The sequence below is a fragment of the Pithys albifrons genome, chromosome 1, assembly GCF_047495875.1.
Source record: "Pithys albifrons albifrons isolate INPA30051 chromosome 1, PitAlb_v1, whole genome shotgun sequence".
Lineage (NCBI taxonomy): Eukaryota > Metazoa > Chordata > Aves > Passeriformes > Thamnophilidae > Pithys > Pithys albifrons.
In genome coordinates this window covers 79,135,449-79,161,104 of record NC_092458.1, presented here as the reverse complement: position 1 = coordinate 79,161,104, position 25,656 = coordinate 79,135,449, and the positions used below count along the sequence as shown (strand labels likewise).

At 39.3% G+C, this 25,656-nt stretch overlaps 1 protein-coding gene across 3 annotated transcripts in view; it reads right to left on the bottom strand.

Moving 5' to 3' along the window:
- Positions 1-25,656, bottom strand: part of GRM5 (glutamate metabotropic receptor 5) — a 264,345-nt gene that overhangs the window by 67,953 nt on the left and 170,736 nt on the right. The window lies entirely within an intron of this gene.

Sequence of the window (25,656 nt, the reverse complement as noted above, 5' to 3'; positions counted from 1 at the left end):
AGGTAATTCCTCTCTGCCCAATTTCACAATGGATTTTCTTGAAAGTACTGGTATTTATGAAATTTCACTCAACTCCTCAAAAAACCTCATTAGAGCATTTCAGATTTCTGCTGGTTTTTTCACGAACTTGATATTTCAGTTTTTCAAAAGCTCCAGGTATTACAGTTAGAGACTTACAGAGGAATCTGTTTGCTATTCTCCTCCCCACCCCCCCCCCCCACCCCCCCAAAAAAAAAGAATTTGCTAATGTTAGTGACCACAGAGAGCACCTTCAAATCCTAAAAAAAAGTTGAATAACTGAAAGATAAAAATTAAGCATAATTTGCCTTATTTTAAAACTCCATGATTTGTTTAAAGCTAGCCATATTTTAAGTTAGTCATACTGTAAGTGATGTAGGTGACATTTATCTGTGTGGATCTGTTGTTCTATTTTGATCATTTACTGCCTTTCTTAAAATTTTCTTCTGTACTGCAGAATCCCTCTGCAGTCACTTGGTTCCCAGCACATTTCCTGTGCTCTGCACTCAGCTGTCCTCACACAGTACAAAAATTAAGAGTTCAGAATGACTCCTACACAGATACAATTTTGTCGAAGCCCAGACTCTTGACTGCATCTTTTTACCACAGCTGCAATGCCAGTACATAGGGACTTCACTAAGGGGAAAAGTAATATCCAGTGTCTGGAATGAAAATGAAGGTACCATTAAACATGCTTCAGATTTCAAATGCACTGTTTTACTCAGCACAGAAGAGTAAGATATGCATTCATAAAAGGAGAAAGACGAGCGTTGCTGTTCAGCTCAAATACAGCCCTTGGAAAATTTAACCTCAACTTTAGGGGTGAATACAAGTGCTAATGTTCCCAGCCACACTCAAGAGGTTCAGTCAGGTAAACACATCCCCCCCTTCCTCCAAGACTGTTTATTGGACAGAGTTAGAACCACTTCTGAGTTGTTTTACAATAAAAGCTGCAGAAGATTTTTGAAATTTATGAGTGATTTGACCTGTCCTTTAAAATATTTGTCTTAATCTTTGGCAAGTTTTTAAGTAGTTTTATTCACCCTCACAAAACCTGACAAGTTCTTGAATTCAGGAAGTGATAGGCTTTCTGTAGTTTGTGATTTCTCATTTTTTTAACTGGGTAGAATTTAAGAGAACTGGAGCTATGCTTTCAGTATCCCAGCTTTAGGAGTTGTCTCATAAGAAACCTAGAAAAAAACCCAAACACCTCTTCTCCTGTAATTAATTTCTTTACCCTTTTCAAAGGAACAGTTCTGTAGATCTAGTCCAGCAGGGTGCTATAAAATTTATGATATTACTTTATGAATACTTCTCTAAGAAGATTTGCAAAAAATATACCCTTTTGTAACCTTAAATTATTAAAAAAGATGGAAATGACAACTTCACATTACATAATCTTTCTTCTCAACTTTTCTGCAGGAGAGCTTAATTCAACAACACTGCTTCTCAATCAAATAAGTATTTCAGCTTATCTTCTTGGGCAAAAGATATCTAGGAATATTTTATAAAACATGTACTGAAAGTCTGTATTGCAGAAACAACAATGTAGAGATAGTAAAGCCTCAGATGGACAATATGGTACTGCAAATGCTAAACTGCTATCTAAAGCCTGATGAAAGTGGAGGCTAAAGTGAATCTAAAAAAGCACCAATAGTGTGTGGCATTTAAATTCTGCACCTGTAGTACAGTAACAACACTTATGGGATGTTGATGACAGGACAATATAGATATATTTGGAAGATTAAACTCAGTGAAGGGTGTGAAGATGAGGGAGAAGGGGGCAGGAGAGAGAGGGAAATACCTGTTTACTTTTGTAGTCCTGCCTGTCACTCCTTAGACCTTATTTCTACTTCTAATGGCTTAATTTTACTGTACTAGCTGGTGAAATCTCTGTGCTCCACTGATGGTTGTATTATAAAAGGTTCAGAATGGTATTGACTATCACTAAAATCTACCGGCTTAACTGAAAAAGGATTCTGGGACAGCAGAAATTGACAGTGACAAGGAACTCTGAAAGAAGCCCAGTTTCATCTCCACTTTTACGCACAGAAGTGTCAATGAACACTTAGTGCAGTGCAAGACTGTGTGTCAGTAAGAGAAATGGTTCTTTATGTTAGCAGTGGGATGTATAGGATATTTGGGTGAGGAAGTGGCTCAAAACAGCTTCCTCACAAGTTGTAAAGCAAGTCCAGAGGACTCCAATTCACCTTACCATTGACCAGGATCCCCAGGTCCCTTTCCACAGCACTGCTTTCCATCCTCTCATTCCCCAGTCTGTACATACATCCAGGATTGCCCCATGCCAGGTGCAGAATCTGGCACTTTCCCTTGTTGAACTTCATATGACTAGTTTTTGCCCAGTCCTCTGATTTCTCAAGCTCTTTGAGGGAATCAACAGCTCCTCCCAGTTCTGTATCATCTGCAAACTTGCTTAGTATCCCTTCCTGTCCTGCACCCAATTAATTTATGAAGATATTGAAGAGCACGGGGCCTAAGATGTCCTTAAAGTGATCCCACCAGAACTTAAGGCTGCCCCACTGGAACTTAGAGCTGCACATGAAGACACCTTGCTGTGAAAGAAAGGAGTATTTGCACAGCTGCAGCCTCAAAAGTAAAGGCTCCTTGCTGAGATACCTGTCAGGTATACACAGTAATTCATAGACCTCACTCATCAACTTGCCAGGCTAGAAAGCTGTCAACAATGTAAGAGGACTGTGACAAGTTCAGGTCTAGCTGCTCTTAGTATTATACTCACATTCAACACAGTGGGGAATTGTTTTTTGGGATTGTGAAATGTTTCCCCCATATCCAATATTTTTATGTTTATATTCTTAGTCATCAGACTAATATCTAGTGAGAGATTAAAGACTCCTTAGAGACTGATCGTGTGATACAGTCAAATAATTATACTGTAAAAATTAAAATATATATAAAAATGTTAATGAATGTTGTTTCTAAAAAAAAAGAAAGAAGAAAAAAATTATTTAAAAAATATTGTGCACCAAAGTAAATAATCACAGAAAGAAGAAAAAGGGAAACATTGCTTTTACTCTTGTAGTAAAAGTAAGAGATGAACCTAACATAAGCAGGGCCATTAACATGATGTTTTTACGTTATCAGTTTTATTTGCAAGTGTATATTGTCCCAGCTATTGTTTTTTGAAGGATATGCCAGGGTGGTGGTGATTTTAGTTAAAAATATCCTTCAGCAAACAAGGGAAGAGGTCTGCTCCTTTGTTAAAGGTCTGTTTACTCAGTAAATTACAACTAAATTTTATATCATACCAATATTCCAATAAATGACATTACAGAGCCCCCGATATTTACAGAATTTATCATTGAATAAGTATAAACACAATAAAAATAATTCTATCTCTTAGATGATTACTATATATATGATTAATTTAAAACATCTGAATGGAAAAATAGGGGCAGATGAGACAAAACCCGGAGAGCTTTTAGTATCAAACTTCACAAGAGGAAAAACTACTTACTGGTAAGTGACAAAGAGTCAACTAAAAAGTGTAAAGATGACCTAGAAAACAGGTTTGATTGAATTAGCTGAAGATTTATAGCTTAAAGAACCAAACATAATACAAGAGAGAGATATGATATCTATCTTCAGGTACTTACAAAGTGACAGCAAAAGGATCTGACCTACACATAACAATTCTATGCTATATATGTGTTTAGAAAGTTATTGGAATTCTTTTTTTTATCTACTTCATTGAAATGTGTCAGATATATTTTTTGAGACTAAAAAAGTACATATTGTCTCTAACTCACGCAAATCCCACTGAAGTGCCACCAGTTTATGGTTTTAGAGCTAAGACTCTTTTTGACATCACTTGATACCACTCCTTTACATCGCTTGAGTTTCCTTGCCTAGGATGTCCAGTCCTGAGTGGGAGAAGGGAGCAGGGAGAGATCTAATGATAAACCAACTGCAACTGTAGTGTGGTAGACATCCAGAATACCAATGGGAAGATATTGGTAGCAGTAGCTTCTCCTCATGTTATGTGTTGTTTCTACAGATAATGTGATGCCCTATCTTTTTGCACCAGTGGGATAGAGCATAGAAAGCTAGAGGGATGTCTACTAGTTTGGTCCATTAAGTAAGTCAGTATACTGAAAGAATCTTTCAAGTTACTGGCTCTAGATGAACAATGGTCAGTGAAATGTGGTGAGTCAGTAACAGTTAGCTGAGGAATGTAACTTTAAGATTCCTAATAAAACTGCCTGGAATATCCAGCACAGTTTCTAAGCCACTGTTTCTAAGATTAGACAAAATACTAAGAGACACATGTATACAACAAAAATAGACTGCCTTTTGTAAACAGTTCCACTTATTTTCTACATTGGAAATGTGACATTGTCTTGGAACCAGCTGAACGGATTTCTTTTTCCCTGAAGTCCCTCCCCTTTCAAGCTATAGTTGAAGCTATTACAGTTAATGGGGGCATTTATTAGACTCTAGAATGGTCTTTTTTTTTTTTTTGTTATGCAAAAATCTGTTTGCAGGCCACATAATGATGATGCAAACTGCTGTTCTGCCCACATCTAATCACTCTCCTGCCAAAAATTTGACCAATATTTGAGAATATATTTCTGCGCCTGTATAGGAGGTTTTTGTCTGGGTGGCAGACTTTAAATTTAGTTTCATTGTATTTCTCTGCTCTTACAATTTTTTTTAATCTATATAATAAAGGCTCTAAAAATATTAGAGTCCATACACTCTTCTCAAAACACTACCAGTCTTGAAAAGGTAAATTTGTTTGGTCGATATTGAGGGGAGGGTGGAATTGCTTTTGGTGAGCAGCTGTAAATAGTTGCATTTAGATGAGTTCATTTCATAACAACTGTGTATGCAATTAATTCTTGTTTTGCTGCCTGTTTTTATTTTAGATTGCAATTCACTTTTTTTTTCTTTTTACTTTTCATGCATATTATAAATAAATTTAAGGATTAATTCAAAGGAAAAAAAATTACCTGATTATTTTTAGGCAGTATAATACACTGTTTTTTACAAGCTGATATCTAGAAGTAGCTGTGCAGTTAATTTGTCAGATACCTTGCACAGAGGATTACTGGTACTAATTACTTGCATAGTATCCAAACCTTCCCAAGCTGAGAAAGGTTGTGATGGCAACTTGAGAGATCGGTAGTCTATAGCAACATCTAATTTGCATGGAAACAAAGAGTTTTACAGTTGTCTGCATCTGTAGTTCAGGGATGAAAAGCAATTCAGCCTAACTGTAGTCCAGTCTACAACAAAATGCAGATTCCAGTGTGTGATTCCCCTTCATGCTTGCAAGCTGTCAGAGCTGATCAGCTTAAATGAAATTATATCCATTCATATAAATTTTATGGGATGTGCCATAAATTGAAAATTGCCTGCATTATACTCCTGAAAACACCAAAGATATTGAACTTGTGCAGTATGCTCTCTTGATTCCTGAAAAATTCTTTAGTGAGAAGGGAAAATATTTGACATATTACCAAGTAGAAAGGCATTTGGTGCCTAGACAACTTTATAAAAGTCCTAGAGTTGTTTTTCCTAAGATGACACATAAATTTCTGCTACAAAATAAGTCCCCTACCTTTTCACTGCATTCACTCTATATTAATTATTTGTGAGGACTTTGAGGTTTTTCTAGACTTATCCTACTTTCCTCTGAAGAGCTGTTTTCTAAATTTGCAGTCATTCTGGGTGTCATTCTTCCTGAAAGTGCCCAGCTGGTCCTTGTCTCTGCAGACTCAGTGATACCTTGGAATGCTCTGATAACGCTGGCAGTCAAGTATGTGACTTGGGTGCTGTCATCAGTGAGTATCAAAATGAGAGCTCTGTGGGCGAAAGGTGAGAGGGCAGTGATGAAGTGTCCTGTTGTGGTCCATATAGACATAGGGATGTCCTATCCTGAGCTGGGGACCCTGTCATGCTTGTCCACATTCCCACACTGAAGTCAGCAAGGCTGTTTCCCATTGTCTCCAGTCTCCTCGCTGCAGCTACCAGGAGAAAATAATAATTCTTTAATAAGGGGTGAAGAAGGAGGAGAAAGCAAACTTTTCTTGATAATGTGTTGTGAAAAGAGGAGAAGGAAGCATTTTTCTTCAGGTTTTGCATTACATAAGGTCAGTCAAAAGAGAGACTAAAACAAAAGGAGGATGTGTGCTGTAGGAAAACCTAAAACGTACTTGAGAACTGGTCATCAGATATCAGGACTGCTTCCATCATTGCTTTGTTGCAGGGTAAAAAGATTACTTCATATCCTTGAAATATATTTTCCAAATATGGCAGTGGTTTTTCTCTTCAACAATATTAATGTTGTTGAGTCATATTTATAATTCACTCTAAGCTCTGCAAACTTCAGTCTTCTCATAATGACAGCCTAAAAGCCACCAGTTACATAATGTTCATAACAGCAGAAAAACAGGAAAGGAAAAAAAGGTTTATGTCTGAAACAATCACTTATGTATTTTTATCATGAAAATAGTAATTCTTATCTTCCCCAGAATGCCTGACTCCAGTATAGCTTGTCAGACACTAGAACTGCCCAATGCTCTGTAATGTTACGTAACCTAACTAAGCCTATATAAGGAAATATCAAAAAATGTAATGAACAGAAATGATAAGCAAAAATGATAAGCAAATGGCAGAAATGATAGGCAAATAGCCACTGTCTGGAAAAACTGTCAAAAAGCTCTTTTCTGTATATCCCATGTACCTGAAATGGAAATGTCTCTGGGATGACTGAATGCAGGAAGATCCACAGTTTGTTCTAGAGCAGTACACATATATAAACCAAGGCTGTATTTCAACTTATGATTGCATGCATTGATTCAGAGGATTTTTTATTATATTAAGTCCACCAGGAGAAAAATAGTTTATGCTGTGCTATGCTGTCAGAGTTGTCTTATGATAATGATTTACTGCCAGGTTGCCAGTGATGGAATGATTCTCCATTAGACATCCAGGCACCACATTTATGGATGCACAACAATAATCTTTAAGATAAATTCAAACATAATTATACAAATGAACAGATAACTGTGATAGCCTTTCTACTTTCAAAATATTTCAGAAAGGGAAAAAAACCCCTGGTTTAACTAATATTATTCACTACTTTGACAGAATATGTAACTCACATAAACAGATGTACACACATATATGTATGTATCTGTATATGTATGCATAGATATATATTTATTTCCTCTATATATGTATATACAAATACATATTTATTTCCTATTACTATATATTTACAGCATTTTTAGCCTGAAATGGCTAGCATGCAACAGAGAATCTTTCATGTCTGTATGCCAGGTGTTGTGTGTTTCTGACACGTTTTTTGAAGTTATTAAACCTTTTATATCACTACGAAACAATTCAAAACAACACTTGAGATGGTGCATCTTATTGTTTCTGTAGAATAACACTTTTATTAATAAAATAATATACATATGTATAAACAAGAAATAGTAAGAGTAAATCAGTATAAATGATCATACCTAGGGATTCTAAGGTGTAAACATTGAAGTGAATTAAAAAGTCAGACAACACAAAATTAAGTTTAAAGAAGCATAAGCATATATCATATTTCAGTAGTTACTCTTAAAAGAAATGTGTATGTTAACACTAAACCTGATTTGGAGAGAATTTGTTTGTGATTAATCAGAATCTTTGAATCTTTGAGTTCAAACATGGAATGAAAAGGAAATGATTATATGTTAACAATATTATTTTAGCATGTATTTTAAAATCATGCATATCTAGAAAGGTTCCATATGTCTAGTTGCACAGGAGTAAGCAAAATAGTACTTTTTCAAAAGTCTTAAATCTCCAGACATCAGTGTATGCTCTACTAAGTCTAGAGGGACAAATGTAAGATTTGTAATTGTACAATGAATAGCAAATTTTCTGTGCATGAAGGTTTTAAAATGACAGATATTATGTAGAATTTTTTTCAAGAAAGAATAAGTCATTTCAAGTCCATAAATGCAATAATTAGCACATGGTTAATTAATCAAAAATACAAAGAAATTAATATTCATGGTCCCCCAGGGAATCTGTGATTTCAGTAATTTTTTTAATATTCTGTTCAGCAAATGGAGCCAAATATGACAAAGAAAACTAAACCAGACAAACAGGGTAAATGCACTGAAATTCTCCTCTTGCTGAAATCAGCTGAAGATTTGCCATGGACATCAGTCAGGACTGTCTCGTGTCTACATCAAGACATATCCCTCTAATTAATTAAGTGCCTTCCTTTAGATAATATAATGTAGAATGGATAGCTCATCCCTTGCACTCATGTTGGTATTATCCATATACACTGAATTAAATTATAGAACAGTTTTATAAGCCCTTCATCTTTTAAAGCTCAGCTCAGAATAATTCAGTGTCATAGGCTATAAACATGACATTCTTTCAGTCAACTATTTGAGAGCAACAGACACTCTCATGACTGGCAGAGAAAGAATATCACTAGAAAGTCATCACTGTCATGAGAGGAAGAAATTGTGCAAAAGATCTTGCAACCTAATTATTTCTTTCTCTATAGCATTCAAAGCCAGTTTCTTCTTGAAAGCAGTGTGTCATATTAAACGTGCTGACATGACAGAGCTAATATGTAATATGTATGTCACAAGAACTGGCCTACATAGGAATATATACACATCGTGGTGCACAAAGTGATCTGAAAACAAAGAGTGATTTCCTGTGCTGTATTACTTTGAGCAATCTGGTCTTTGAACAACCTGGTCTAGTGGAAGTGTCCCTGCCCATGTCATGGTGGTTGGGACTAGATGATCTTCAAGGTCCCTTCCAACACAAACCAATTTATGACACCTTTTGCTGAAATAGCTTATATTTCTCATTTCCACAGATTTAGAACCATAATTTTCAAAAGAGAATGCATGTCTATGTGCTCAATTCATTTCATATCAACTGTTTTAGTTGCCCAGGGCTTGGAGCTAGACTTTTTAAGTGACCATAACTCCTACAGTGAGGGATTACCTTGATTTCTATGTTATCATCCACACAAACGTGCTAGAATTCACTTTATTATACACAAACTAAAGCTCGTCAAACCCAGCAACCTCTCCCTAATTGTGTTTGGTAAAAAGTTTTTATATGCAGTCAAGGCCCAAAGCAGAGAGTAAGTTTAGCAAACACCAACTGACGTGTTCTACCATTTTAACAGATGAAGATTTGTGTCAGCAGCATAAAGCAATAGAAGTCTGATTTGAAGTGGTCTTTAGGTGTAAGGAATCTTTTCAACTTGGGTGAAGCCAAGAGTGTAAGTTGTAACAATTATTTACTAAACCACTTTCAAAACAAGGGAGTACAGGAAACCTTAAAAACTCACAGCCAGTGTCTTCTTTAGCATTTCCTGGTATTTTATGTCATGAAGAAATTCACTTCTCTCAGCATAAATATTGCTGAGATTTCTTTAAGCTGTGATGACCCATTTGAAGGAGGAACTTTTTTAAAATAATGTGAGAGAATTCACAGACCTGAAGACCATTAGATCAGGACCATTAAATTTTGCCTAGTTTCTCTGCTCAAGTGAGCCAGATTTTCACTGAACAGCACTTTTATGGCTCCTTTAATTGTACTGAGTTGACAGATTTGCCTGAACAAAAATAGAATGAGGCCCAGGGGTGATCTGCACCCTAAGTGTGTAATAGCCTTCTGCATTATAAATTTGCTTAAATACACAAGTAGCCACAGTCTAAAGTTGAAAACAAATGCAGTCCAGAATATGTTTGAGAAAAAAAGCACAAAAATGTGATGATACGATCACACTTTAAGTAAAAATGTGTCATTTAACACACTATCTCTATCTAACTGTAAGTCTGCAAAGAAGAAAGGATTAACATATACTTTTAACCTGTTTTGGTAAAACTACTAAAAACAATGCTTATACTCACACAAACCCCTTAAGACATCATAATCAGGCTTTAGGTTTCAGAACTGTGACTATGATTACCATCAGGAAATCCTACAAGTGAAATTTTTCAGCACGCCCGTGTCTGTCTCTGCAAACAGAGCCTACCACTAAAAGTACACATTTACCTGCAAATATTAATACTCTTTTGGAGGAGTTTTGGCTTTAAAGCTTTGAAAATGAATGACTGTTAATGGCCTACAGAAAAAGCAATAGCATGTACGTGATATTTTAAAAAGTTAAATATCTGTTCTGTAGTACAACAACACAACAGGTTGTTATTTGACAAGTTCTTTCAAAAATTTTGTTGCAAAATGTATTCCCGAATTAACTTATACGCAGATCACATGGATGACGTAAATTTAGGAAATAGTGACAAAAAGTCAATGCCTGATTCTGTTATAGAAAATAAATCATAACTTCATGAAGTACATGCTCACTTATCTTTCAATTGTATTTCACAATCTTTTGTTTCATAATTTACAACTTTTTATTTTTGTTTGATAACTGACATTTGAGAAGTACCTTGTTAGCCTTTCAAAGTGATATGCAAGATACAGGATAAGGTAGTATGATTCCATGTGGAATTTCTTATTGCTTTCTTTGGTGTACATCCTAAACCAATGATAACTTATGATAATAGAGCAAAATCTATCATGATTTATCAGTTCATACCTAGCAAGGCCTTTCTTTCTCTGTGACAGCTGGGTAAGTGAAAGGTCTCCAACTAAAATGGCAAAATATATTGCTTACATATATTTTCTAGCTGTACATCTGTAAATGGCACAATAATTGTAGGGATAGATCCCTTGTTTAAAAAGTTATTTACACATTTCCATTTAATGCACTTTCATTCAGGGTTCTTACTACAGTCAAGGGCAAGCCTCTTGATGATTTCAAGTGCTTATCACTATTTTCAAGGACAACACAAACACTGTTATTGCTGAAAGCTTAATGACTTTACTTGTCAAACTCGATTTGAGGCAAATCCTAACACAAATATTTCATGTGCTGTATAATGAGTTTCCACATTTTATGGATGCAGAGTATATTTTTAAAAAATTTTACTTTCATTGGTCTCATGAAATGAGAGCAACACTGGGTCTAAAACACAGCTTTGTTTCATGTAGTTTGAACTTTTAGTTACATAATTTAGCTCCCTACTTTTAGCTCAGTGCCTAGAATATTCTACGTATATTTCATAAAAGTTTAGGGGAACATTTCTATAGAAGAAATTGTTATGGGTTCACCTAGGTGGGCCTAGATTTGGGCTCTGAAGTTTGGATTAGGCCGAAGCTCTCAGCTGACGTGAGCTGGGCTGAGCTAACAGCTGACCTCTTCTAGCCAGTAACTTTGTATTCCATACCACATTATGACATCATCTCCAGGGAAGTAGGAACCAGTGTGGGAGTGGTTAAGGCAGTCGCTTCTCAGCCCTCCTCTGGGGAGGACGCACGATGCTGTCCCAGGGGGGATGGAGAGGACCAGGCCCACCACTGGCTCACAGGGTACCTCAGGAAAGTAAAATGTGTTGTTCTGGGTCTCTCCTTTCTGCTTGGGTTTGTCTCCCTGGGGAATAAGCTTCTTCTTAAGTAATGTGTAGTTAGGACAGTAGAATTTGTGTGTCCGTTATGAAGTTGAGGTGGGGAACTTGTTGTTGCAGACTTGTGTGAGTGTATATTTGTACTCTCTTCTAATTGTCTCTTTCTTTCTGTGAAAAATATATGTAGATTTAGTATAAATGCGGTTTGAAGTGTTTTTTTTTCCTTTCCCCTCTCTTTTCCTCCCTTTCCCTGGTGTTAGGAGGGAGGCTTTTCTCTCTGTGCTTGGGGGGGTTGGCAGTTGCTTATCTCAAACCAAGACAGAAATAGATCTGATTGTCAAAAAAACAAACAAACAAACAAAGTAATCTTCCAAAACTAGACACAATATAATGTGCTGAATCCATATCCGTGTTTGCAAGAAACAGTTTACAACTCAGAAAATGTAAATATATAAGGAAATATTAGAGTCACAATGAGATCTATGTTAAAGCAGATCAGTAAGCCATGTTGTACATTTGAATGTACTTTTTTGAATCAAAGTGTTAAGAGATGATATTCTTTTTCCCTTGCATAAAAGAGATATTGATTGAAGGCATAGACTTGCTTTCCTAACTAGGATAAGGATGAGAAAATGCAAAGTGAGAAGTGACTATGAGAGGGCTTATTATTAGCAAGGCTATAGAGCCTAAGTGAGTTGGGAGTACAAAGCAAAAAGTGCAAGGGGAGCTTTTGATCGTGACAGGAAGTCTCAATAGCAGCTTTTCTCAGCAGAGGTATGTCATTTTAAAAATGTGATAACAAACTGGTAAAAGCTTTGTTTTAAAAAGAATTGTGCTAAGGAAAAAAAAGAAAGAACTTCTTAAAAGAGTTTATGTTGCTCATTCTGCTTAGAGGCCTTTTCTGCTATGAACTGATATTAAACCACTTGGAGACTTCAGAAGTATATAACAATAGTAAATCAATGAACATACTTGACCTTCTCAAAGAAATCTCAGAAGAACTTTTCAAAAATGCACCATAGTGCACCACAGTCCATTAAAAGCTGTTTCAAAGACTTATAAAGGAGAAGAGGAAAAGAAGCAAGCCGAAATATGAAGAAACACTTAAGATTTTAGTAGAAAGGACCTGCATGCCAATTTTAACTCATTTTCATTTCAAAGTCTATTGGAATATTTTTCTAGTGCATTTAATCCCAATCAATTTGCAAAAAAGCTGTTGCAGTTGCTCTTACTAGATAACACTTTCAGCAAAACTTTCCTTACTTTCCTTAACCTTGCTCAAGAAGTGAAACTGTAATATGACATGAGAAAATGTAAAATAAAAATGCAATTCATACTGTGACAAACAGAAGACATTACCAAAGTAGACATTTTCAGGAAAGAACCTAGTGTTATATAGAATGCAGTTTTACTTCAATTCCTTTGTAGTGTTTACACAGCTTGAATGTGAAAGGTTCTATCACTTGGGAGGAAATACCCAAATGCAAGATGCTATCAATGATAAAGTGCTGTCAGGACTGAGGTGTAAAGAGGCATCGTGCAGATGGTTCCACCTAATGTTCAGGCCAGTGATATCATGAAGCAGCCTGTGCTAGTTATTTCATAGTTCTCAAAACTTTTGAAACTTGTAAATATTCATATGCTTGATGCTGAAAAAGGATTATCTTATCATTTCAGGTTTTTCATTCTGAACTCATGTTAAATTCTCTACTATGCTGTGGACCATCCAATCTTACACAGATTTGAAAGAATGAGATTCAATTTAGTTTTGGTGGGATAATATATTTGATATCTTTAATGAGAAAGGTAGTTAGTGATACTGATGATCACAATGCACTTGGGATTTGGGAGCTTATTTCTGAACTCTTTGTGTGTTAAGAATCCAAGACTCATGCTTGTATGTATTTGTCACACATCTCTATTTTCATAATTGTTTTAACCACTTGAATCAATCATAACGAAAACAGTGAAGAAGAGATATGGGGACAAGAAAAGACAAAATTGCCACAACCAATACCTTCAGGGGAAAAAAAAGAGAAATCAGAAGTAGTTTTCTTGTAAGAACTTGTTTCAAAAGAGACTCGGCAGCCAGGGTCTGACACAGGTAAAAATTTCTTACATTTTGATCTTTTATAGCCCAGACTGCCGTCTAAAGATCTGCCAAAAGGATTGTAAAGGAAATTTAAGTACTTCATGAGGATTGCCCAACTCAGAAAGACTTCTAAAATAAAAGCTCTGCCTTATCTAAGGTGCCTATATTAGTCACATTAGTTTAGAATGATAAAAGAGTTTTTGAAATAGCTTGGTGTTATTCTCAAATGAAGGTGCCTATGTGAGAAGAAAGAATATAAGAATAAGAATCAAAAAACCCTTATGAGATAAATGAACTTAGTTTCTCAAAATAAACATATCACTTTAACAGAAAAAAACACAGCCTAATCCTCTGAAATTCATAAAGGAAAAAAAAAAGAATGCCAAATAGTCAGTGCAATTAAAAGTGCCAAAAGTTTTTATTGTTTTTTAAATTACAAAACTATATAGAATTTTAAAAGGAAAAATATTATAAAAAAGGAGAGGTGGGGGGGAAAGATATGAAAATACATGAGGTGATGTTATTTCCCTAATCTAAGGCAATGGTTCCCAAACTGTGAAGCATGAACCCAGTACCTGGACAGCACTGAAACAAATAGATTCTCCTGATGTACCCTCTCTCAGTGGGATCTGTTCTGGCTAGGATGAAATCTGGCTTATAAAAATTGGTCCTTACTGATTCAGAACATTGCATGTACAACATCCCCATCTTACTCAAAAAGCTGTCCTTAGTTTGGCTGTAGCATCAATTTTCTCTGCCTAAAATAACTAGAAGTCAAGTAACCAAGAGACTTCTGTCAACAAAACAAACATAAGGCTTTGATGATGGTGTGACAGGGCAAAGACAGAGGGCATGGGGAATGTTTTATTTTGTTCCTCTTTTGCTCATGGTTTTCTCGGTGTTTTCCAGTAGATTGCTGTCAACCTTTTCAAGACACTTTCATGGAACTGTATTTGGCAGAAAAGCCTTGAATCATTCCATGAACAAAACTAACTTTGTAAGATACAGTTTTGACACATCCAACTAAAGCAATACAACAAATAACATTTTATGCTGCTAGATACCCGCTCAGCTCAAAGTACAACACTTCCAGTAGAAAGACAACACAGAAATCTGGGTTTGCAGATCTTAAAAGTCTTTCTACATTCAAGGAGGTCTTGGCTGTAAGATTACACATGCAAGAGGGAATTTAATAATAAAACAAAAGTGCAGACACACTGTCAAACTGAAAAAAATATGACTCAGGAACTGTTCAACCTGGAATTTAATGGAGCATGTAGCATAAGTGAAAATAAAGGAAAAACGTAAAAACTAAAGATTGCAACCACAAAATAATCAAAATGAAGAAAATGACAAAAAATGATTATTTACAGTGTAAGTATAAGAAAATGACTGCAGTTAGTTCTATGTGAGAGGGATAAATTTTCCTTTACATTATTCTCTAGGATGCTTTTTACTGCCAAATGCAACAGTAAAAGATTCCAAAAAAGAGGTAGCAGTGGTGCCAACTCCAAATCGAAAACTAAATATTACAGAAGTGTTATTTATATTTGCAAATATGGGGACATGTAATGGGGGGGTGCATTCAAGAAATGGAGATTTTACTTAGCTAACCATGGTCACTGAGCAGCAGTCAAGTGATTCCCTTTTGTTTCACCTTCATTTACCATGTCTTTTACTAACATTTATTGCTTTTGCAATAATCATCTATTCTGCTAGTAAAAAAGCATAGTGCCAGCAAGTCATCTCTTTGATATGGTGCCATCTTTTTGATCTGATGTCCTTTCCCAGCAGAACTTGTCTGTTTTGCCTGCTGCATTTTGTTCTTTGATGTTTTCTTGATCTACTAGCACATTAAGAAGTCCAGGTTATTAAAATGCAGCTCTTATTGATGCTGGAGATTCATCAGACTTGAGAACTCTTTGGACTTGAGAATTTACAAATAAGCAGCTGTTCTTTCTGGTTTGGTTTTTTATTTGTTTGTTTGGTTTTTTTTTTAAAGATTCAGTCTTGAAAGACAAAGATTTCTACTGATGTATGGGTGTGCCAGGTAAAATGCTGATAAATTAGAACCAGCTATAAAAGTACTATGAATTTCATTTAGATGTCTTCTGTAAACCAATTGTAATTCCATTCATCTGTTTTAAATTGAAAGTTGATTAGAATTGCCTACTTTATTATAATTTAATTCAGAGTATACAAACAAAATTTCTTGTCCTAGTAATTTATAAATAATAAGATGTTAATTTCATTCTATCCTTTGAAATTTTTACTATAACTATATAGAGTGAACAGTGAAAACTACTGGTTGAACTTGAATAATAAATCTTCTTTATATCACAATGTGTTATGAGAAACTTACAGGAAAAAATTAACAAAAGTACACTTATTTTTTCTTTTAAATCTAAAGAAAAGCCAAAAGGTATCTAAGATGAAGTATGTAGACCTCACTTCCATTGAAACAGATGTCCAGCAGTAAATTTCTGTCTCATTTTAACAAAAGACTTGAGATTCTGGGAACTTTGTGACAAATATAATTTTCTCTCCGATCTTTAAAAAGGCAGACAGTCCTAATGGTTTCTGTTTTGTTCCAGGGAACAGTGAAGTGGCATTTCATGACTGTGGCCTCTAAGGCATGAAATAATTAATAGCTGTCTACAGTATAGAACAGTGGGACTCCAACCTTCTATGAGACAAATTCAGAAATATCTTTAATTTCTGAATTTCTGTCTAAGTTGATTTTGTTCTTGTCTGATTTTATAGAAATATAAAAAAGGAACTTTATTAAGAAACACGCACTATAAAGTAAGAAGATGCCAGGTCCTTACTTTCATCCTTTGCATAATGGCTATTTTACACCATAAATTCAGTCCTGAGAAGAGACAAATCCAGCCAACATCTCTTTGTATGCTATTCAGGCACCCTTTTCACTGAAGGCTGAATGTTCTCTCCCCATCCCAGTGTAGCCTGCTTCTGAGGATGTACACCAGACTGGATAAAGGAGGAGTTATGAAAACTTCTTACCATTTTTTTTTCAAATCTACTTTGTGTTTAAGATGTTTTCTTGGGGCACATGAGTCCAGTCTCCCTTGGATCACAGAGAGTCCAGAAGGCAAGCTTCCTATCTCCTGGTCAAGTGCTGTAAATATTAAACTATCACATGAAAGGTAAGTATTGTCTCTACCTGCATCCCTCAGTAAAAGTGGGAATGTCAACTCTTTTTGGTAGGAATACATCCTGTAGATGTGAGGGTTTCTGTTGCACGTTCTCTAACTAAACCTGTGAGAAGATTGAGACATGAATGTCTAGCTTGCAAACCCTCATTTGAACATGGGATACGATAGGATATCATGACTTTATTCAGATCTGTGGAAGCAGAACCAGATGTCCTAATGGCATGGACATGGGTCTCTCCCATGTCTCAAGTCAGTGGCCAGGCAGAATAGGGAGACAGCAAGGTGAGCGTCAACTGCCTAACTCTGTTTGCAATTCTCTGAGACCTGAACAACTTTGTTCAGCTTGAACTCACAGGAACCATTATGCAATAGGACAAGAGCAGAATAGAGCTAATGAAGAGAATATTGCTTGCTTTCTGAATATAGATGATACTAATTATAACTTATGACTCTTCACTTTTATACTAGGCTTCTCCATGCTACTCTGCATGTGTGTTTCATACACAACTCAAATTATTTAATCAAATCTGGTAGGTCCTTCTGTCAAAAGCAGTCTGTAATCAGCCTAAACCCATCATATTTCACTTGTTCTGGCTTCCATTTTAGACATTGGATGGGACATAGTGAGCAATAAGAGAGAAAGAAAAAGATCAACTACTGCTACATTATTAAGTAGGCAGTTATGCCTTGGGGCAAGAATAAAGCTAAAACCACTGCTCAGATTGGACCTTTGCAGCCAGGGAATTCAAACAGCTAGTGTGATTGTAAGTCCTTTTAGTCAGTTCAGCCTCACCTCACTAGATATTTCTGAAAATTTCAGTAGTCTGAAGCATATTTAAACTAGGGTTAAACTAGGGTTTAACTCTGATAAATCTCAAACATTAGGAAAGCTGAGTTTACAACCGTGTGCAATATCATTGATTTTACTGTTGAAGATTTCACCTCTGTCGTGGTTTGAGGGGAAAAAACCAAAATGTTTACCCACAAGCAGGGGAGGGGCCTCCTCCACGATAATCACACCACTCTATCAAATTTAAGAAAAGGAATTTTAATACAAGAAGGATAACTGATATATATACATATATATATATATATATATATATATATACACATGTAAACAGACTAGTGCAACCCACTTCCCCAACACCACAAGAGACAGAAAAAGAAAAACAAACAACAAAAAAACCCAGCAGGTTTTCCTCCGGGAGGAAAAGTTATACTTAAGTGTCAATGTCACAGCCTGGCTGGCTGCAGAGTGAGTTTCAGTCCCTTTCCAGCGAGACAGATGAGCAGTGAGCTTTCAGATGGACTCCGTCTCTTCCCCCCTGTGTTCCCCATCCAAGAAGCAGAAAAGTACGAGCAACCAGGAGCAAATCCAAGGCAGGCAGCAGCAGCAACACGGTCAGAACCAGTCAGGGGCAGGCAGCAGCAGCAGCGCGGCCAGAAAAGCAGTCAGGGGTAGGCAGCAGCAGTCACATGGCCAGAAAAGCACCCCGGGCACAGCGGCAGCGAGACAGCCAGGAAAGCCCCAGCAGTAACCAGCAGGGCAGCCTGCCTCCTCTGAGCCTCCACTCCCGTGTTCCGCTGAGCCAAGACTGGAAAGAATATCCAAAAAAAAAAAACCCAAAAGAGACAAACCTGCCCCCACCCAAGTGATCAACAGTTAACTACTTTTGTTAACTGCTGGCCTGGGCAGTTAAGTGGCAGGGGAGAGAATTTACATAATAATCCCAAACTACAACATTATCCACCCCTAAATTTTCTTCCATGCCAATACTCTACATTAAACTTAAATTTTCTTTCAAATATTTAAGTGTTTACAAATACAATAGTATGAGTTGTTTACCTAGAGATAAGTTCCCCTTGAGGTACACATCCTGTCTCTCCATCTTCCGGCATCACTCACCAGGTGGAACCAGATCTTTGAGCAAAGACAACCCCACAAATGGGTTTGCCTTTGCCTGAGGCAGGGTTAATCTAGACTGTTTTCCCTAGCATACTTCTCAGGTGTATTACAGGGACTTTATCTACAGTGTGAAGGGGTTCTGATTGGGCAGGGCCGGCTCGATTGACAGAGCCTCTAGTGTTGACTAGCCATGTAGCCTTTGCTAAGTGTTGATCCCAGTGTTTGAAAGTCTCTCCACTCAACGCCTTCAAAGTGGTTTTCAACAGTCCATTACACTGTTCAACTTTCCCGGCAGCTGGTGCATGGTAGGGGATATGATACACCCACTCAATGCCATGTTCTCTTGCCCAGGTAGCAACTAAGCTGTTCTTGAAATGAGTTTCATTATCTGACTCAATTCGCTCTGGAGTGCCATGGCACCACAGGACTTGTTTTTCCAGGCCTAGGATGGTGTTCCGGGCAGTGGCGTGAGGCACTGAGTGTGTCTCCAGCCACCCTGTGGTTGCTTCCACCATGGTGAGCACATAGCGCTTGCCTTGGCGGGTCTGTGGCAGTGTGATGTAGTCAACCTGCCAGGCCTCCCCGTACTTATACTTATCCCAGCGTCCACCATGCCACAGGGGCTTCACTCTCTTAGCCTGCTTAATGGCAGCACATGTCTCACAGTCATGGATAACCTGAGAGATAATGTCCATGGTTAAATCCACCCCTCGGTCTCTGCCCTGATGGCCCAAGTGAGAGCTGGGCCCAGCTCTCCCTTGTGCTGCCAGTCCAGATCTGTCTGTGATACTTTCACTTGTGCAACTCGGTCTGCCTGTTGGTTGTTGAGATGTTCCTCATTGGCCCGATTTTTGGGCACGTGTGCGTCTACGTGGCGGACTCTCACAATCAGCTTCTTTACTCGGGTGGCGATGTCTTGCCATATATTGGCAGCCCAAATGGGTTTCCCTCTGCGTTTTCGATTGGTTTTCTTCCATCGGTCTAACCATCCCCAGAGAGCATTGGCCACCATCCATGAGTCCGTGTAGACGTAAAGCTTTGGCCATTTCTCTCATTCAGCAATGTCCAGGGCCAACTGCACGGCTTTAAGCTCTGCAAACTGACTCGACCCACCTTCTCCTTCAGTAGCTTCTGCAACTTGTCGGGTGGGACTCTGTACAGCTGCTTTCCATGTGCAATTAGTCCCTACAATGCGACAGGAGCCATCGGTGAAGAGGGCGTAGCATATTTCTTCTTCTGGCAATTGATTGTATGGTGGAGCTTCTTCTGCACGTGTCACCTGCTCTTCCTCTTCATCTGCTAGACCAAAATTTTCACCTTCAGGCCAGTTTGTGATGATTTCCAGGATCCCAGGGCGATTTGATTTTCCTATACGGGCGCGCTGCGTAATCAGGGCAATTCACTTGCTCCAGGTAGCATCAGTGGCGTGATGTGTAGAGGCAGCCTGTCCTGACAACATCCACTTCAGGACTGGTAGTCAAGGTGCCAGAAAGAGCTGTGCTTCTGTGCCAATCACCTCTGAGGCGGCTTGAACTCTTTCATAGGCGGCTAGGATCTCTTTCTCTGTTGGGGTATAGTTGGCTTCAGATCCTCTGTAGCCTTGGCTCCAGAATCCAAGTGGTCGGCCTCGAGTTTCACCAGGCACCTTCTGCCAAAGGCTCCAAGACAGGCCATTATTCCCGGCGGCGGAGTAGAGCATGTTCTGCATGTCTGGTCTTGTCCTGACTGGTCCAAGGGCTACAGCCTGAGCAATCTCATGCTTGATCTGGTCAAAGGCTTGTTGCTGCTCAGGGCCCCAGTGGAAATCATTCTTCTTACGGGTTACCAAGTACAGAGGGCTTACGATCTGACTGTATGCTGGGATATGCATCCTCCAGAACCCTATGGCACTCAGAAAGACTTGTGTTTCCTTTTTGCTGGTAGGTGGGGACATTGCTGTGATTTTATTGATGACCTGTTGGAATCTGACGGCGTCCATCCTGCCACTTCACTCCCAGGAACTGGATTTCTTGGGCTGGTCCTTTAACCCTACTCCATTTGATGGCAAAGCCAGCTCCTAAAAGGATCTGGATGATTTTCTCTTTTCTGAAAAACTTCTTCTGCTGTGTCCCCCCACAAAATGATGTCATCAATGTATTGCAGGTGTTCTAGAGCCTCACCCTTCTCCAGTGCAGTCTGGATCAGTCCATGACAGATGGTGGGACTGTGTTTCCACCCCTGGGGTAGTCGGTTCCAGGTGTACTGCACGCCTCTCCACGTAAAAGCAAACTGTGGCCTGCACTCTGGTGCCAGAGGAATGGAGAAGAACGCATTAGCAATGTCAATAGTGGCATACCACTTTGCTGCCCTGGACTCCAGTTCATACTGGAGCTCCAGCATGTCCGGCACAGCGGCACTCAGCGGTGGGGTAACTTCATTCAAGCCACGATAGTCCACAGTCAATCTCCATTCTCCAACAGACTTACGCACAGGCCAGATGGGGCTGTTGAAGGGTGAGTGGGTTTTGCTGACCACTCCTTGGCTCTCCAGTTCACGGATCATCTTATGGATGGGGATCACAGCGTCGCGGTTCGTTCAGTATTTCCGACAGTGCACTGTTGCGGTGGCAATTGGCACCTACTGTTCCTCAACTTTCAACAGTCCAACAGCAGAAGGACTTTCTGAGAGACCTGGCAATGAGTTCAATTATTCAATCTCTTCTGTCTTTACAGTGGCTATTCCAAAAGCCCATTGGGTCCTTAAAATATCCATTCCTGAGGTAGTCAATGCCCAGGATACATGGGGCGGCTGGACCAGTCACAATGGGGTGTTTCTGCCAATCTCTCCCTGTCAAGCTCACTTCAGCTTCTAGCACAGTCAACTCTTGAGATCCCCCTGTCACCCCAGAAATAGAAATAGTTTTTGAGCCCACATGTCCTGGTGGCATTAATGTGCATTGAGCGCCAGTATCAACTAAAGCCTTATACTTTTGTGGGTCTGATGTACCAGGCCATCGAATCTACACAGTCCAATAGACACGGTTGTCCTGTGCCTTTACCCGGCTAGAGGCAGGGCCCTTCTAACACTGATCCTGGTCATAGCAGTCAGAACCTTTTCTTGATGAGTACACCTGGGAGGTGCCCTCCTGTGGGTCAGATTCTTGCCCGCGGGAAACTGGGACTGCACTTACTCTCACTGACCTTCTTCCATTCTCCTTCAGTTCTTGTACTCGGGCTGCAAGGGCACGGGTGGGTTTCCCATCCCACTGTTCCATGTCTTCTCCATGTTTGGCTAGGAAGTACCACATCTCAGTTCGTGAGGTCTGTCCACTTCCTCTGGCTGGGGGGCGTCTGGCTCTTACTTCAGAGGTTCTCATTCTCACTGGTGCCACTTGGAGACTTTCCCTAATTTCCTCTCTGATCGCTTTTACCTCTGCAGGCAGCGTCTTGAGACTCTCAACCAATGTCTCTACAGCAGAAATACGGGCCTGCATTGGGCTGTGGGTCATGCCTTCATATATCCGGAGCTTATTTGCTACAGCGCCCACTGTTTCTTGGTTCTCTTCCCTATACATGGATGCCAGGAAATCGGTGTATTCAGCTGGCCCCGAGCGTGAAAGGTTCCACCACATATGTGGTGTGCATCTGACCTTGTCAGGGTCATTATTGGTTTGCCCACCCCTTCCAAAAAGCACGTCCATCACTGCCACCTCCCTCAGATGTAAAATTCCTTCTTCCATCGTGTTCCAAGTCTCCTTAATGTGAGGTTCTTGCAGGATTTCTCTATAAACAAACTTCTCTCTTACACTCATTAGAAGTCATGCCCAGAGTGAAAGGGGCTTTGATTCCCTCACAGACACCTGTTCAATAGCCACATCCTGGGCCAGAGCCCCCAAAAACCTGGCTTCAGCACCATCCAGTTGTAAGGTTTCACCCATAAGGTCCCAAACTCGGATCAACCAAGTCAGGATGGGCTCGCCCTGGTGTCGAGCAATGTCTTTCCGCAAACTACGGAGATTATCAAATGACAATGACTCAGTGATGATCTCAGGCTCTGGGTCTGCTTGCTCTGGAGGTGCAGCAGCCCCCTCATCGTCCGCTGGACGGTCTGATTTGGTCTTATATTTCCTTTTCTGGATAGGGGCAACTTCCATAGGCTTGGCCTGTCCTCCTGGTTTAGCCTCGTCCTGCGTCACTGTAACATCAGAGGTTTTACCCTCTTCCCCTTTTTTAGCCCCATCCTGCATCACTGTAACGTCAGGGGTTTTACTCTCTTCCTTCTCCCTCTTCACTGTAACGTCAGGGGTTTTATTCTCTTCCTTTTCCCCCTTCACTGTGGCATCAGGGGTTTTATTCTCTTGCTTTTCCCCCTTCACTGGGCTGGGCTTCTGAATGCGTTCTCGAAAAACCCTGGCCCTACCTTCAAACATACTGTAGGCCGCAGGGATACAACCTTGCCGAAAAACCATAAAGAGCAAGATATCTCTGGCATCCAGGGAGAATTTAAACATCTCAAAAGCTGTTGCAGCAGACTTGAATGGGGAATGGACAAAGGGTTGGGAGAAAAAATTCCCCTTTGTTCCTTCCCAAGGGTCCGTACTATTATCACTGAATCCCCAGAGGTAGCAGCTTAGGTTATGGTAGGAAAACAGTCTGGAGAACACCACCCACATGACATCCAAAGGCATCAAATTCATGGCACCATAAATCCAGAGTAAGAACTCAATAATAATTGCGGCTATTTGAGTTTTGCTCATTGATTTGTTGATAAGACTTAAACCTGCTGCTCCTTTTGGCATGAATTTGTACCAGCAAAAGGCCAATATATTATACAGGATGGTCCTGATGAACCCTAAACTCAAGACCCACATGGTGCCACAAAATAGCAGTTATCCTTCTTTGTTTACAAGCCGCCCCACGTTGGGCACCAAGAAATGTCTTGGTTTGAGGGGAAAAAACCAAAATGTTTTACCCACAAGCAGGGGAGGGGCCTCCTCCGCGATAATCACACCACTCTTTATCAAATTTAAGAAAAGGAATTTTAATACAAGAAGGATAACTGATATATATATATATATATATATATATATATATATATATATATTTGTAAACAGACTAGTGCAACTCACTTCCCCAACACCACAAGAGAAAGAAAAAAAAAAACAAACAACAACAAAAACCCAGCAGGTTTTCCTCCGGGAGGAAAAGTTATACTTAAGTGTCAATGTCACAGCCCGGCTGGCTGCAGAGTGAGTTTCAGTCCCTTTCCAGTGAGACAGACGAGCAGTGGGCTTTCAGATGGACTCCGTCTCTTCCCCCCTGTGTTCCCCATCCAAGAAGCAGAAAAGTACGAGCAACCAGGAGCAAATCCAAGGCAGGCAGCAGCAGCAACGTGGTCAGAACCAGTCAGGGGTAGGCAGCAGCAGTCACATGGCCAGAAAAGCACTCCGGGCACAGCGGCAGCGAGACAGCCAGGAAAGCCCCAGCAGTAACCAGCAGGGCAGCCTGCCTCCTCGGAGCCCCCACTCCCACGTTCCACTGAGCCAAGACTGGAAAGAATATCCAAAAAAAAACAAAAACCAAAAGAGACAAACCTGCCCCCACCCAAGTGATCAACAGTTAACTACTTCTTTTGTTAACTACTGGCCCGGGCAGTTAAGTGGCAGGGGAGAGAATTTACATAATAATCCCAAACTACAACAGCCTCAAATGTGAATGAGCCTGTGACATCCACCACATCTGTAAAATACAGCAGCAGGTTGTAAGCCAAGCAAAATAAGTTATGAATAACTTATGAATAACTCTAAATTGCACTCAGATTTCATTAGTGTTCTGTGTATAGTGACATGATGTAGCAGTTTGAGATCCCACTCCGAATCAATTATTGGACTTGCAGTCTCAGACTGAAAGCAAGGTGTTAGGGTTGTAAAATAAACAGAGGTCTTAAGGATTGTCCTATTTGCTTAGCACAGACTACAGTGCCTGGACAGACACTCAAAAATGAGTGGTGACAGCATGTATTGCTGGAAGCACTAGAGTAAGAATGGTATCTCAAGTCGAGCATCAGAATGAGAAAAGAGCATTGATTTCAATCAGTGTCATGTATTCCTAGAAAAGTCCATTCCACAATAAGGCTACTTAAGCTCCCGCAAATGAAGGAATAAGAGTGAAAAATGGAGAGCAGAAACTGCAAGGTATATGTAAAATCATCCTTCTCAAAGAAAATGCATCATGTAGTGAATGTGACAAGGAATACTTTAGGATAGAGACATGCCAGTCATTCTTTGGACAAAATGCAAGGAAAGATTAAGAGGGTTCCTACTCTGAATTTGGAGAAAGCAAAGAAAAAATGTCCCAGGTTAAAGACAGTGATCGAATAACACTGAATTGTATTGCTCAGCAGCTTAAGAAGCAGCACCTTCAGAGGCATGCTGCAGTGGCTGGGTTAAATGGGTAATTCTGTGAACTGGTATGAAGAGACAATACAAGCAGAGTTCAGTTTCCAAATCTCTGTTGCTTTCATAGTGGCAGCACTTAAGAACCTCAGCAATGGACCAAGGCTCTGGTATACTAAGTACTTCAAAACTGCTGAATAAAGCTAAAGTTCTTGTCTCAAACTAACTGTGACAGGAGAAGAGAAGATTTTTGAAAAGATGAGAAAAACAGTTCCGAGATGCTTTGGAATGCTGGATCAGAATGGGTAATGATGCAGGATTGCTTCTGGATATGAAATTCCTTCCCAAATATGGGCATTTCAGGTAGCCAGCTTAGTGACACCTTTGAAGTGTCTGCCAAGTGGCCTCAAGAACAGTAAGTTTGGGTAAAGTAGAAATTATGAAGATGGATGAATGCAGCTGAGTGTGGGAAATGTTCCTTCTGTAGCTCAGCTACATGCCAGCAGTCCTTCTGGTGCATTGCAGATCATTAGAAGACCAAAAAGCAGGCCCCTCTATTTTTGCAGAATCACCTACATGGGAACTGTAATTTTGGG